Source organism: Ursus arctos, unplaced genomic scaffold (genome assembly GCF_023065955.2).
Source record: "Ursus arctos isolate Adak ecotype North America unplaced genomic scaffold, UrsArc2.0 scaffold_2, whole genome shotgun sequence".
Taxonomy (NCBI): domain Eukaryota; kingdom Metazoa; phylum Chordata; class Mammalia; order Carnivora; family Ursidae; genus Ursus; species Ursus arctos.
Window position 1 is genome coordinate 17,310,983 of NW_026622874.1, and position 13,686 is coordinate 17,324,668.

Below are 13,686 nucleotides of genomic sequence, written 5' to 3' on the forward strand. Positions count from 1 at the left end.
AGACACGTTCGGGATGTGATTCCGCCGTCCCTGTCAATGTGGGGAACGCGTCCTCCCTGTAACCTATTAGAGTTGGAAACAGCCCTTCCAAATGTGAGAGCGGGTGGTTTCCTTTTGGAGACGCCTCAGCTGCGCCGATCCCCTCCGAGGGATGCGTCTGCCGTGTATGTGACGATCTACGACTGTCGTCAATAATCCAAACAGTAACAACAGGGGGCATTCCAGGGCTCTGTTTCTTCCTCCGTAAAAGGAAGATATTCAATGTACCTACCTCTAGCGCGCGTGATGAATACATGGCAACACAGCGGCCAGTGCACGTCCAGTCATCATCGTGAGAGTTTTGATCATAACTATAGGTGAGATTTACCTAAACTACGAAGTGAGAGCTGTTGCAGGCCTCCTTCCACCCTTACAAGAATTCTCTGCCCGCAGTTCTACTATTGCACCCATTTTATGGAGGAGGAAAGTGAGGTCAAGAGCCTTAAGATGGCACAGCTAGTATGCTGTAAGCGCTGGGATCTGAATCCAGTTTTGTGAGATTCCAAAGCCTTTAAGTCATTGGGGGGGAAGAGGACTTTTCTGCTTCATGATTCATCAATGCATGGAAGACAGGAGGGAGTCTGGGCACTCCACAGCACTCCAAAGAAAGGAATTTATAACGCCCTTGATTGATGAGTGAAGGTAGTTAGAGAAATTCTTGGTTTATTTTTGGTGACAAAGATGAGGAATGCCTAGCTGAAAATAAGTAATACTTTGTTCCCTGTGGAAGAAAACACGGCTTGGTATTTGTCTTCCAGGCCTTCGTGATTTCCCATCTAACTTATTCATGCTAGACGAAGATGGAAGTACAGTCCTCTGACCAAAGCCCTCAGGCTCCGTAAGAGATCCCAGACCCATCATGACACAGCTACAGGCCCGGACATGAAACAATTTCATGGAGACCACTGGGCTTCTGGAAACAAGGGGCAGACACAGAACATTCATTCTGGTCCTCTTGGACCGCTCAGGAATGTGGCACTTGATGGGTGAGATCTTTGGGGGATATGGCTGGAACAAAGGTTTGCAAAGGGGTTTCAGAAGGTGACTGTGAGCTACAACTCACTGGTGTTCTCACAGGGTTCTGTCTTGTGGGGTCCAGGGAGCTCTCTGCTCTCCTCCCTCATGTTTGCTATGAGCCCATTTGGAAACGTCCTGCGACGTTTCAACACGGTTGTTTCATTATGCGGATGAGGCATCTTCATCCAGAAGCCCCACCGACACAGGACTCCTTCTGCGCACTAACGCAAAGCACTCACTCCGTGACTGTAAGTGTGAGATCTAATTTATTTCACATTTGCAATTTGTTTAATAACAAACCCAGAGTTGAACTGAAGACTTTCCTAGTTATAAGAACTGCGTAACTTGCACCCACCAAAGCGAAGAACGATGTTATCAAACAGGAGGCCCAGAAGCCCACACCAGCCAGCCCCAGAGTCACTCAGAGCCACACGTAAATCTTGACTGACATTCAGGTTCAGGCACCTGGTCAACCCCGTGGCTGGAAGTATTTGCAAAGTGAGCGCAGTCTTGCAGGACTCTCCTCACCCAGCCCCTCGCCAGGCCTCCATCTTCTTCAACAGGCTATAAGGACCAGCCAGAGATAAGTGAGGTGAATGAGGTCTTGGATTCTCGAAATGATTTCTAGAAAAACAGGCCTTCTTTCACTGGGAAAGTGAATGAAATTAAAAAAAAAATCAGAAAAGACACAGTGTTTCTTTTCAAGGCAAAGTTTAAAAAATTTTGCTGTGCAAACCCTGCCAGAGAGCTTGAGGGTCTCTTGGAGGACCCTCATGACCCTTACAGTCAGAGGCATTTCATCAACCCACAGCGGTCCTTGCCGAGAAAGGATTCAGCCTGGGCTGGGAGAGAGTTCCCAAGAAATGACCACTAGATGGGGATATCAAGTCTAAAATGACTTCTGTGAGAGGAAGTATCTGCGGTGAATTGTGTGTGGCCACTTTGGCACCACAGAAAAACGAACGGAAAAGTAATACCTGGCTACTTAAAAACGTTGTGGTACCATTTTTTCAATGAAATAGTAAAAAATTAATGAGTAACATAATTCCATAAAATGGGTCCCAAGGAGAAACACACAGAGACAGAAAATTAAAATCCCCCTGGATATCCTTCACATGGAGTAAAATTTACTTCAAGGGGAAAATAATATGCCACCAAATTCCTTTTCTTTCACCTTTAATCCCCAAATACCCAGGAACTCTGCCCCCTCCTCCCCACCACGCACCCCATACACATCCCTGTGTAGGACGCTGGCCCGGTCCTTACTTCGGTTGCACCGTTCTGACAGAAAGATGCGGCCACTAGAGGGCACTGCGTCCTCAAACACAGTGGAGCTGAGCGACCACCTCCCTGCCCTCCAGCGCTCCATCATTAAGGCTTGTAATTGCTGTAAACATTTGAGGGGCTGTTCCCTGGCGGGTGTCTTCTGACTATCACAATTAAAATCAAGATTCAGCGAATCCCCCTCAATATTCTCCAGCCCCAGATAGGTGCAAGGTTAGGGAGAAGAGAGGCATGGGGAGGAGGATGCAAAAGAAGATGGTGGCAGACCTCCAAACTCTTCTTTTAATCCAGAATCCTATTTTCTTTCTCCTGAAAATATTCAGGTCCTTAGCAGGCCTGGTGAAGGCCCCTCCAGTCCCCTCGTCATGCAGTACGGAGCTGTCGAGAGAGGAGGTGGATTTCTACAGAGGGTATGAGCAGGGAACTCCCAAAGCCATCTATCCAGGCTCCAGCAAAGAATAGAGTTGTGTGTGAGGGAGAGATTTTTCAAAGAGGAAATGCATTTTCCATGAGCAGTTAAAGACACAATGGGGAAATACTCCTTAAAATGATGGAGTCCGGTGGTGAAAGCCCAGATAAATCTCCCTTTGCCCAAAGAGAGCACCTATAACCATCATGTCTGTGGCAAGTGAAAGAGCAGTTGAAATCCTAAAAGCTTCAGGAGGGTTGATCTTTGACATTTGCTTTTAACTCCCCCTCAGTGTTGGAGTGGGCAGTAGAGAGGCTGGTGTGTGGAGAGTCATAGGGAGGAGACCCCACCTCATTTCCTTATGGTTCAGTGGCTCCCCTCTCCATGGCCACTCCGACTACAGTCTGTAGGTACTTCTTGCCTCTTCTGCCCTCTAGACCCTGAGTGGAAATGCTCTATCACTTTAAGACACTACACTGTCTTTTAATAAAACGAATATGTGATTTCAACAAGTTACAGAGTCTCTGGACATAAGAAAGAAGCTGCAACTGAAATTTTAAAGGATTAGAATTGGCAAAGGTGCCTTTTGGTCGAGAACACCCAGGTGTGGCCCCTCTGATCCCTGTTTGCAGAATTCATCTCCTTGCTCTCAGGGAGGCTTTGGAGTCCAGCCATGACACTTAGCTTTCTTATGAGTAGAAGAACAGCCAACCTGGAACGTAGTTAACAACCCCAAAACTGCAAAGCATTTTGCAAATACAGTTTGCTATAAATAAATGCCATTTGCTTTAGGCTAAATCTGTATCCTACAGCACACAGTGGATGAATTTCCCCAATAGAATATTGTGGAATGAGAATATTGGCATCCTCAACGTTCGGAATCTCATTGTGGATGTGCCCATGGCCTTAGGTGTACACATCCTGACCCTCCTAGACTCAGGAACCATACGAGCATGATGAAAGTGACGGACCCACCCTCATGCAGGGTCTGCTTTGCTGGTAGGAACTGACAGGTCATGGTGGTGGATGAGTTGTTATGAAGTAAATTGGTACAATTCCTGTAGGAGTCTGGGACTGCTTAAGACTCTCTCTCCCGAGTTGGTGCCCAAGGCAATGAGATGCTAATGACATCACAGCTAGAACTACAGAGGTAGTTCATTAGGAAGCAAAGAAATCAAATGCAAACTAATTAGATCCCGGCCCTCGGAGACAACTTAGGATCTACGGGAACGAAAGCTTGACATGGGGTAAATGCAGCATGGCCATGGCCAACTGCGACACCCCGCCTTCCATCCCCTCCCCAGCCTACCCCTGTTCACACGGGTGTCCTGGAGTTATCTGAATTCACATTTCCACCCGTGCGCTCCGGCTCGGATCAGTGTCTTAGGATGCTTGGGTCACGTCCTTGGACAAAGAGGTTCGAGTCACCCTGGATGACTTAAACTGAACTCCTAGCCTTGCCATAAAATAGTCTCTGAGACGTGAATAAAATACAGTGTGATGGATTAATAATCAGGGGAAAGAGGAGAGGGCATGAACTGGCCACTTCTCTCTACTTCTCTATAGGAGACAATGAGTGTTTGGGGCCAGTAACTGTGTCTTTATCTGGGAAACTCCTTTACCTAGTTCAAGTGTATCCATAGCCATCATATCTCTCTCTCTCTCTCTCTCTATATATATATATATACACACACACATACAGAGGGTATATATTTTTTGGGAACGGTAAAGGGGGTGAATATAATAACTCACTATCATAGATTTAAACTTTAAAAACAAGTCCAACATAAAGAATACAACCAAAGCATTTGCTAACAGCTACCCCTTACTAAAGCTTTAAACAACGAAGCGGCAAGAACAAAGCATTATTCCAACAACAGCCAACTCTCTTGCCTCTAGCCAGGACCTCTTCCGTGAGTATAACAGAGCCTCATTCGTAGCTTGCTTGAAATCCACCTGAATGTCCAACAGGCACCTCAAACTCAACGTGTCCCCAGCTGCTGCGGTCATTCCTGCAAACTGTCCCCAGCAAGCTGCTCCTCGCCGGACGGTGCTAAGTCCACAAAACACACCAGCTTCCTCATGGCTCAACACGGAAGTCTTGGCTTCCTTGCTGGTTCGCCCTTGCCCTTCCAAGCAATCACCCAGTCTTCTCATCCTTTACCTCCTCGAACCATCCACTCCTCTGCTCGTCCACGGCTGCCCCCAGGGCACAGCAGCTTAGAGAGTGAGGTCTGAGTCAGGCAGCCTGGGATTGATTTCTGCCCTTATCCCTTGCGAGCTGTACAATTTGGGGTGAGTTTCTTAACCTTTCTGTGCCTGGGCTTTCTCATATGTGAAAAGGAGATAATAACCGAATTGATTTAGTAAAGCTGTGGTTAAGGTTAACAGACATAATCCGTGAAGAGAGTTTCGCGGTGCCTGGGATGGAGCGAGTACTCTCTAAAATTAATTCTTCTCACACTGCCTGTCTACTTGCCTAACCCGCCCACCAGCCACACCATCAAATGGGCTCCTTGGGGGCCAAACCGTGTCTTGTCCTTCCAGTGTCATACCCCACAGTGCCTAACAAGTAGCTAATGCGTTCGACAATTCATTAAGCAAATATTTATTGAATGCCTACAAATGTTTGTCGAATTAATAAATCATTCATAATGACTTGTATACAAAGTGATGAGGTACTAATGAGACAGGCTGGATTTCAATTCATTTCCCTCTTTGCTGTCCTGGGTTCTTTGGAGATTTTTCTAGTTTTCTCCTAAAAACAGGAACATCAATCCAGAACAAGCTCCCCTCCTTTCAGGTACAAATGTGACCTGGCTTGAGAGGATCTAGTTGCAAGGATTCGAGGAAATACTGCAGAAGTACATCTCGTGAATTGTGTAACACACACACAGGCATCCCAAAGGTTATTGGGGATGAAGGACTTAAGCTTAAGAAAAGGAGCCCATTGTGGCACCGAGGAGCAGACGGTGGTTCTCCTGCGACTAGTCAATGTGAGAAAGTTGTAGCCACCAATGTCACAGAAGGGCTAAAGGATCTGATTGGTGTCCTGGGCCGTGAGCACTGAATAGCAGCTGAGGTGGGAGGCACATCGCTGTGGGGGTGTGGGCCGCTCTGGGAACTGAGCACTTGGAGGGGATTCCGCATGGCATATCCCACTTCCCCAGCAAAAAAGGACAGTGGTTGTAACAGCAAGAGTCGGGGGACACCTGGACCCCGAGAACGGTCCTAAGGATGAAACACGAAAACTTCTGTCTTCTGCGGTTTTCCTCCTTGGCCCCCGCTCAGCCTGTACACAGGCGCCCACCCGAGTTTCCAGCCGTGCATTCATCACTACCCATTAGCTCAGAAGAAGCACATCTTTGGGGATGTGCTTTTGGGATTCAATACTAGAAAACCACTGGTCCGCGATTGTCCGACACGTTCAGGAACAGTCCCAACTCCATAGGGTTTATGTTCTGTCCTTCCCTACAAATGAATTCACAACTTTTTTTTAGAAATCATTTTGTCAGGATCTATTCTTTACCTTTTGTTCTACAATTAAAGTTTCTGAAACTTCAGATTTAGTTCTTTGGTATTTCTTCAGGAAGTTTCTGGAAATAGCAAATGGTCTTTGTAACCAGGATGAGCAAGATCTCTGGGTGTGGTGAGGTCCAGTGTAAATAATTAGCAGTCATGAAATATCCACTGGGCACCTTAGCAAAGCACCATTAACTGGGAGGTGGCAGAAAAGGTGTCTTCTGGAAAATTGAATCTTTTGTTTAATTGATACTTAGCCAGAAAATGCTTATTTTTCCTCCAATTCTTGTTGACATTTTTCTTCTCTAAAAATGCAGTTTTCCAATTTTCTGCCTGCCTCGTGAAGCATTGCCTACCAAGCAGAATTAAACCTCTCCCCAAGGCACCTCCAGGTGACCATTTTGTTCATCAATTATGACCATGCAGATTTGGAAGCTGTAGGAGACGGAAATAAAACGGTATAGAGACCCCAGAAGGCTTTTAAAAATTGATCAATAACATAAGGTTACATTTTCTTAAGATTGCCCCCCCCCTTAATGGGCGTGCTGTCAAACAAATAATTGTCTGGTTGAGGCTTTTGGCTAATTAGGCTCATGGGAAGCTGGAGTTTTGGTGTGCGCTCAGCACTTTGTCTTTGCCAATGTCGTGAGTCCTCTTTGGCATGGAGACGGTTAGCTGAATCGAAAACTGACCAGACCTCTGACCAGAACTCACCAAAGCCTCTGTCAGCCTCTGCTTTGGTCAGTGATAGCGACGGTCCATTTAGGAGGAGAGGTTGAGTCCAAAAACTGGCAAAGCAGCATGTGCCAAGGGATTAATAAAAACACAAAGACAGGCTTTGCCTGGCAGTGACTCCCGCTGCACCTGTTCATCTTCAAGTTCGTGTAAAGAGGGAAAGAAGACGAAAGCTCAGTGACCCACCGAGATGCCCAGAGACCCATCTCGACACAGCCTATGTGTCTCAAGAGGATCAAAAATAAAATCCAAGAATTCCGAGTAAGCCCTACAGCTTTTCTTCAGCAATGAACCCTTCTAATCAGCTAGACTGCTAGCCCCCAGTGCACAAGAAGCTGTCTGACGTGAGTCGTGGTTCTCACGCAATGTGTTCAACAAATAGCCATGACAAGAAGGAGAGGGATTTTAGCTTGCTCTGGTCTCTTTTTGCCTGCAACTCCTCAAGTCTGCACCCCAAAGCCTCCTTAGGATTCACCATAGAGGCCAGGCCAGGAAACCTGAGGTGTGTGTTGGGGGGGGAGTGATCTGGAAGCGTTTAGTTAAGTGCACACGTGTGCCGGGTATGGGCGACTGAGCTGATACCACTGTTCCCCTCACACACCCAAAGAGTCTGTCTTTTCCTCCCTTCCTCCCTTCCTTCCTTCCTTCCTTCCTTCCTTCCTTCTTTCCTTCCTTCCTTCCTTCCTTCCTTCCTCCCTCCTTCCTCCTCCTTCCTTCCTCCCTCCTCCCTTCCTCCTTCCTCCCTTCCTCCTTCCTTCCTTCCTGCCTTCCTTCCTTCCCTGTATGTTCACCACCTGCCTCTCTGCTCCCGTCGTCCCTACTAGAAGTAATTCCAGCGGTACTTGGAGCCTGTGTCCAGAGGAGCCCAGCACTGTCAGACAGATTTGGTTTTATGCCTTGTCTGTTCTGCTCGCCTCCAGGGTGGAGTCTTACTCACCCGTGTGTCCCTAGAGCCCAGCACCTGGTACCCCATAGCTGTTCCCTCAGCCTTGGCTAATGTGTCATAAATATAGGGGTACACTGTCGAACACCCCCCTTCTGCAATGTTGACATGATTCCATTTTTTTCATTGGCCTCTTACAGTCCCATTCTTCATTCACCAGACACCAAAAATGCAACTCCGCGGGGGTCCCCCAAGGTTTTTGTTCTTATGAAATCCTCCCCCTTCATTTCCTAGGGCTGCCCAAACAAGTCACCACCAACGGAGTGGCTTCTAACAACATCAATTTATTCCTCCAGCTCCGGAGGCAGAAAGTCCAACGTCAAGGTGTCGGCAAGGCCACACTCCCTCTGCAGGCTCTAGGGAAGGATCCTTCCTCACCTCTTCTATCTTCAAGTAGCTCATGGCATTTCTTGGAGACTCTCGGCTTGGAGCTGCTCCAGTCCTGGCCTCAGTTGTTACGTGGCCTTTTCCTCGGTGTCCAGATCTCCCTGTCCCTTCTAAGGACAGCCGTTATTGGATTTGGGGTCCACCATAAGTCCAAGATAACTTCATCTTAATTATATCGGCAGACAACCTATTTTCAAATAAGGTCACGTTCTGAGGGTCCAGGTGGGCATGAATTTTAGGGGGACAACCGCTCGGCCCACTGCAATGTCCGTAGGCTTCAGCATTGTGATATCACCCGGTGAGCCCTCCCTTGACCCACCGCCAGTGACGATTCATTTGCTGGGCACTCAGGAGCTGACCATTCACCTGCTGGACTTCCTCCCAGGGCACCAGGCAACAAGAAGAAAGAAGAAGTTTCTGGCTCCCTCTGCGTCCCAAGGCCCCATTGCAGCTGTGTGCAGCTTCTTGTCAACATCAAAATAAACTTGACACAGAGATTCAGAGTCACAGCCTTCCGGATGTGCCGAGCTGCATGGGATTATCCCTGCTGATTCGCCAGACAGAGCAGCGTGGGGAGGGAGGGGGAGGACCAGGCTTAGAGAGAGGTGAAAATGAGGAACACCTGCGGCATGGCTCTTTGCAAATCTCCATTAGCAGAGAGACCACGTGAGTGAGTGGGCACGCTCAGCGGGCTCCCAGCAAAGAGCCTCCCGTGCACTTGTCTGGAGATTAAGCCTTCCCCCCTCCCCCAGTCCTGTGTTTCCTGTCTGGGAAGCCGAGCTGAGAAGCCAAGTGTGCATCTCAGACCACTCCAGCGCAGAAGTTCCCCGCCTTCCCAGGGTCCTCCCCTAGAAGGAGCCAGGATGGCTCCGGGGAGTAGCCCAGGCCCAAGGAGAGAGAGGAAGCCGGGCCAGAGAGAAACAGAGAGCTCTCAGCCCCGCCGTGGGCCTCTGCTAATGTGGAGGGCTCCACGGGGGGCCTCTCTGAGCTTCCAGTCTGATCCAGCACGGAATGAATGATGCTGTCCTCTACTTCCCAGGCAGCACTGTTTCCCAGCTACCGGGTGCCCATGAGTCCCCTTCGCTTTGCCAGAACCATCCCCTCAGGGACACTCTCTGTGTGACTCCTTCTACCTCTTCCTCCATGTACTGGGTCTCCTGCCCTATAAGTTCCAGCTCAGGCCTCGTCGACTCTTTTCTTTCTGGCTTCAAATCTGGACAAGATAAGAATAATCGAGAGAAACTCTTTGACAGGTCTGAAATGGGTAGAACTGACATATGACCAGTATTTGCCTTGGTCCCACATGACAAGAGCCTGGCTGTGCAGAGTGTGTGTGTGTGTGTGTGTGTGTGTGTGTGTGTGTGGGGCCAGGATGCAGACATGAGTTACATGCAGGTGGGAGCCTCCTGGGGCTTATGTGGTCCACGGTGAGAGATTCAATGCCTTGCTGAGACACTGTAGAGTCTGGCTTATAAATATCTTTAACTACCAAACGGTCTAGAAATTTTTAATAAAAATATTATTCAATAATAATACTACTCCAACCAGCAAGGGAATGTTGTAGCGGTCTCCATTTTCCTCTTGATACTCATCTAGCTTCTGTTTTTCAAATGAATTTGGATGTTAAATCCTTTTGCTGCTCTGACCAATTTATTCTGCAAATTAACTATATATGACAGAACTGCGAGTCCGTTACCACTTAGCTTTGCCTCACTGAAATTTATGCTGCTTCCCTGCCCGTTGGAGCCGCCCGCTTAAACAGACTGTGGCTCCTCGTGGTGATTTGGATTCCGCTGAAGTCCCTCACCTCTTGGTCCTCATCTCTTGAGTTTAAAATGTGCTGAGTGGACCAGGCCCTTTTCACCTCTCAGTGACCCATGCTCTATTCTCAGACACTATGGCCTCTGCAGCTGCCCATCCAGACTTCATCAAACTCCTCTTATGAGATGTGGTTTCACCCAGAGCTGCAACCCACACCGGTCTGTGAGGGAGCCTCAGTGGCTCAGCCTGGCTGCCAGTGGTGGAAAGAACAAGATGCATGGACAAGCAAGGGTTACAAGATGAAGAGGCTGGCAATGCGTGGCACACGGATGTAGTCTCAGATTGTGTTTGAGAGTGAGATGACCAAGGCGAGGGACAGAAACAGCGCCATGTTAAGCCACATGAGATGGTTCACTTCTGGGTGACGCGAGTGGAGAGCCACTCTGACACTCGGGAGGGCAGTGAGGATCCCAGGGCACGCGGACACGGTGTCATACCATCAACTGGGAGAGTCTGGAATGGATACGAGAAGACCTGGAAACAGGCTTGGGAGCTCTCTCTCCATATAGTTGAAGGGATGTCACACGAAGTGGGATCACATGAATTTCTGTACATTTCAGAGGGCGCGATTAAGATCCAAGGAAGGAAATAAGAGGAAATGAGTTTACTGAATCTCAAATTTTCGTTGGGGGCCGACTGTATGTCAGGCAGAGTACTCAGTGCTAATATACACGGCTACGTCTTTTTATAAGCTCATTTTCCCCGTGTGTGAGGTAGGGGAGTAGGTAGGAAAGCAGACACTGATAGGATGAGGAGTGATGTTAGAGGTTTCGGAGACGGGCCCTGGGCACACCCACGAGGAAGTTTTGAAATCCACTTCGCGGGGCTGTTTTATAAGGACTTACAAGTGATACAAAGTAAGATGGGCAGCCTGGGAGACGGTGGGCTCTGGGCTAGTAGAAATGTTCCCGCGGAAGCAAGACAGTCACTGTCAGGGACATTCCAGCAGGGGGAGTGCTTCAGAAGGGCTCCGAATCCCCTTTAATAGCCAACTGTTAAACTTCTATTATTCTGCAACCTCATCTTCTCCGTCTTCCACTAAGTCAGTGGAGCAGCAGGGCTGGGACGTGCATTTTATCCGGCACACCAAAATGATTCTGACTGCGGATAACACGGCAGTCCTCAGATAACGTGTTGGGATTCACCAACCTAAACAGGAATAATTCACTTTACAAATATTGTCAGAACACTTCTTACAAATTCTTCAAGTCACCCTAATATGTAAAAGAGATAAGAGTGGGGAATGGACTCCTAGGCATGTGGCGTCATTATTGTTTGGTAAAAATAAACAACTCTATTGTTTATGGAGCCATTCAAGCATCTACTCAGAGCCCCGGGGTGCAAGCAGCCTAATTTGAAAATTACTGATTCAGACTCTGATGACATTGGCCGGAACTGTTCCAGAAGTAACCAAGCGTGCTCCCCAGCCGAGAGGACCGCGCTGACCCTGAGAAGGAGAACGCCACCAGCAGCAGCGTCCATCATGGGCCACCTATAGACTCTGCTTCCTGGATTTTGTCAGACAGAAAGCACTGTGTGGTCAGTCCCTACTTAGGCGGTAATGAGAAAAGTCAGGAAACTTTTATACTCTCGACCAAGAATGGATCTACTCAGTCATGCGAGTTCATCTCATAGAGAAAGGACTTGATGAAAACGTGAGAAGAAGGCAACACCCTTGTGGACAATCAAGTGAGGGGCAGATGCGGAAGCCAGGTCTCAGGCTCTCTTTCAGACAATGAGGACCGAGGTGTGTGCACATCAACACATTCCATTATTAACTCCTCTCATTCAAATATCATAGAGAGAACGTTATCATTACGTTCAACCAAGGGGACGCTGTGATTCTGCTGCACTTCCCTGCATACGTATTGCAAGAGTAGGTATTAAAACAATTACAAGTGTTAAAATGACCAGTGCAGTTTCTGAAAAGGCCCTGCCAAGGAAGAAAGAGGCTTTCGCGTAGCAGGGCCCAGCTGTCATCCCCTGTAAAGATGGCCATCTTGTCACTTTGGTTTTTGTTTGTTTGTTTGTTTTTAGAGAGAGAGAGCATGGGGGGAGGCGCAGAGGGAGAGTCCTAAGCAGGCTCCTTGCCCAGCACACAGCCCGACGCGGGGCTCCATCTCACGACCCTCAGGTCATGAGCCAAAGTCAAGAGCTGGATGCTTAAGCAACTGAGCCACCCAGGCGTCCCCACCCTGTCACTTTGGCCATTAAAGCCCAACACCACGGTCTCCCTTAAAGTCCACTTCTTTCTTGTGCACACACTCAATTTTCTTATTTTAGTAGAGAAACTAACCATTGATGGAGAACAGCAGCAAACAGCCAGCCAGCCAGACAGACAGAAATGGCCTTGCTCAGCGACTGAGCCAACAGAAGCTCGCAGATCCAACAGTGTGTGAGGACATGGTCTATGAGGAGGCCTGTCTCTGGGACCTTTGATATTGTACCGAGGAAAGCAGAAAAGCAGATGTCTGGTCTTGAAAACGAAGGGAAGGCCAGAGAGGAGTGCAGCAGGCCCATGTGTCTCAGAGTAAGCAGCAGAGACGGGCACTGTAAGTAGATCATATCCCAGGCCACCACCCCGCTGGCAAAGACAGTCTTCACCCAGAATTCCTTATCTCACGAGAGGAGGCAGTTAGGCCTGGGCTCAAATTCAGAGCTCTGGAACATACTGTAAGATGCTTAAACTCTTTGGGCTAGTTTCCTTATGTGTTAAATTGGTTAATAACACAACTTATCTCACAGGATGATTCTGAGAGTTAAACGGGATAATACACGTAAAACTGCTAGCCCAGCTTCCATCGTCTTAGCTCTCAATGGTAGCCATTGTTCACCAATATAGTCCCACGACCTAGCACAGTCTTGGCACCCAGGAGGCACTCAATACACACAAAATGAATGAAAGGCAAGCACACAAACCTCGATGCTCAAACAGAACAGGGTCCTCAGGAGCTAGAGACAGAACAAGAGCGCTCAGTAGTAAGCGTGCACTCAACTTGCAGGCTTTGGATCTGCAGGAATTAACCCACCAAGGCTGCCAGGAGGTCTGCTTCTATACAGTTAAGGGATCAGAAGTCCCCCGCATTGTGGGGAAACAAAGCTAGGATTGAGGAAGGGCTCTGCCGAGGCAGCCATGCCTGAGTCCAGGCCTCTGCCAGGACTGAGCTGCCTGCCCAAGATGGCAGGAGGGAGTGGAGCGGGAATGTGGCTGACCCACCGCTTCAGTACTAGAGCCCAGAGTCCCTGATAGTCCCAGGGAGGAAAAGACGATGCTAAGTTCGTAATTAGTTTGTGAGCGCATGCTTCCGTGTACAGATCTGATGCATGATGACCAGTCCAAAGACGTGGCTCGTTGGCCTCATGGTGGCCTCTCAGGCCTCCTCGGTGGTAGCATACTTGTTCAGAATGACATGGTCCCTATGGCCCCAAGGTGACCCTCAAGCCTGGCAACCCAGCTCTCCAGCACTTGGGTGATCTTTTTATTAATATTAGGGGACAAATGGGTAGAAAAGATGCTGGTGATTATGCT

General features: G+C 48.4%; 1 protein-coding gene across 2 annotated transcripts in view; it reads right to left on the reverse strand.

The window, feature by feature from the left end:
• ASTN1 (astrotactin 1) overlaps positions 1-13,686 on the reverse strand; it is a 290,412-nt gene that overhangs the window by 28,543 nt on the left and 248,183 nt on the right. The window lies entirely within an intron of this gene.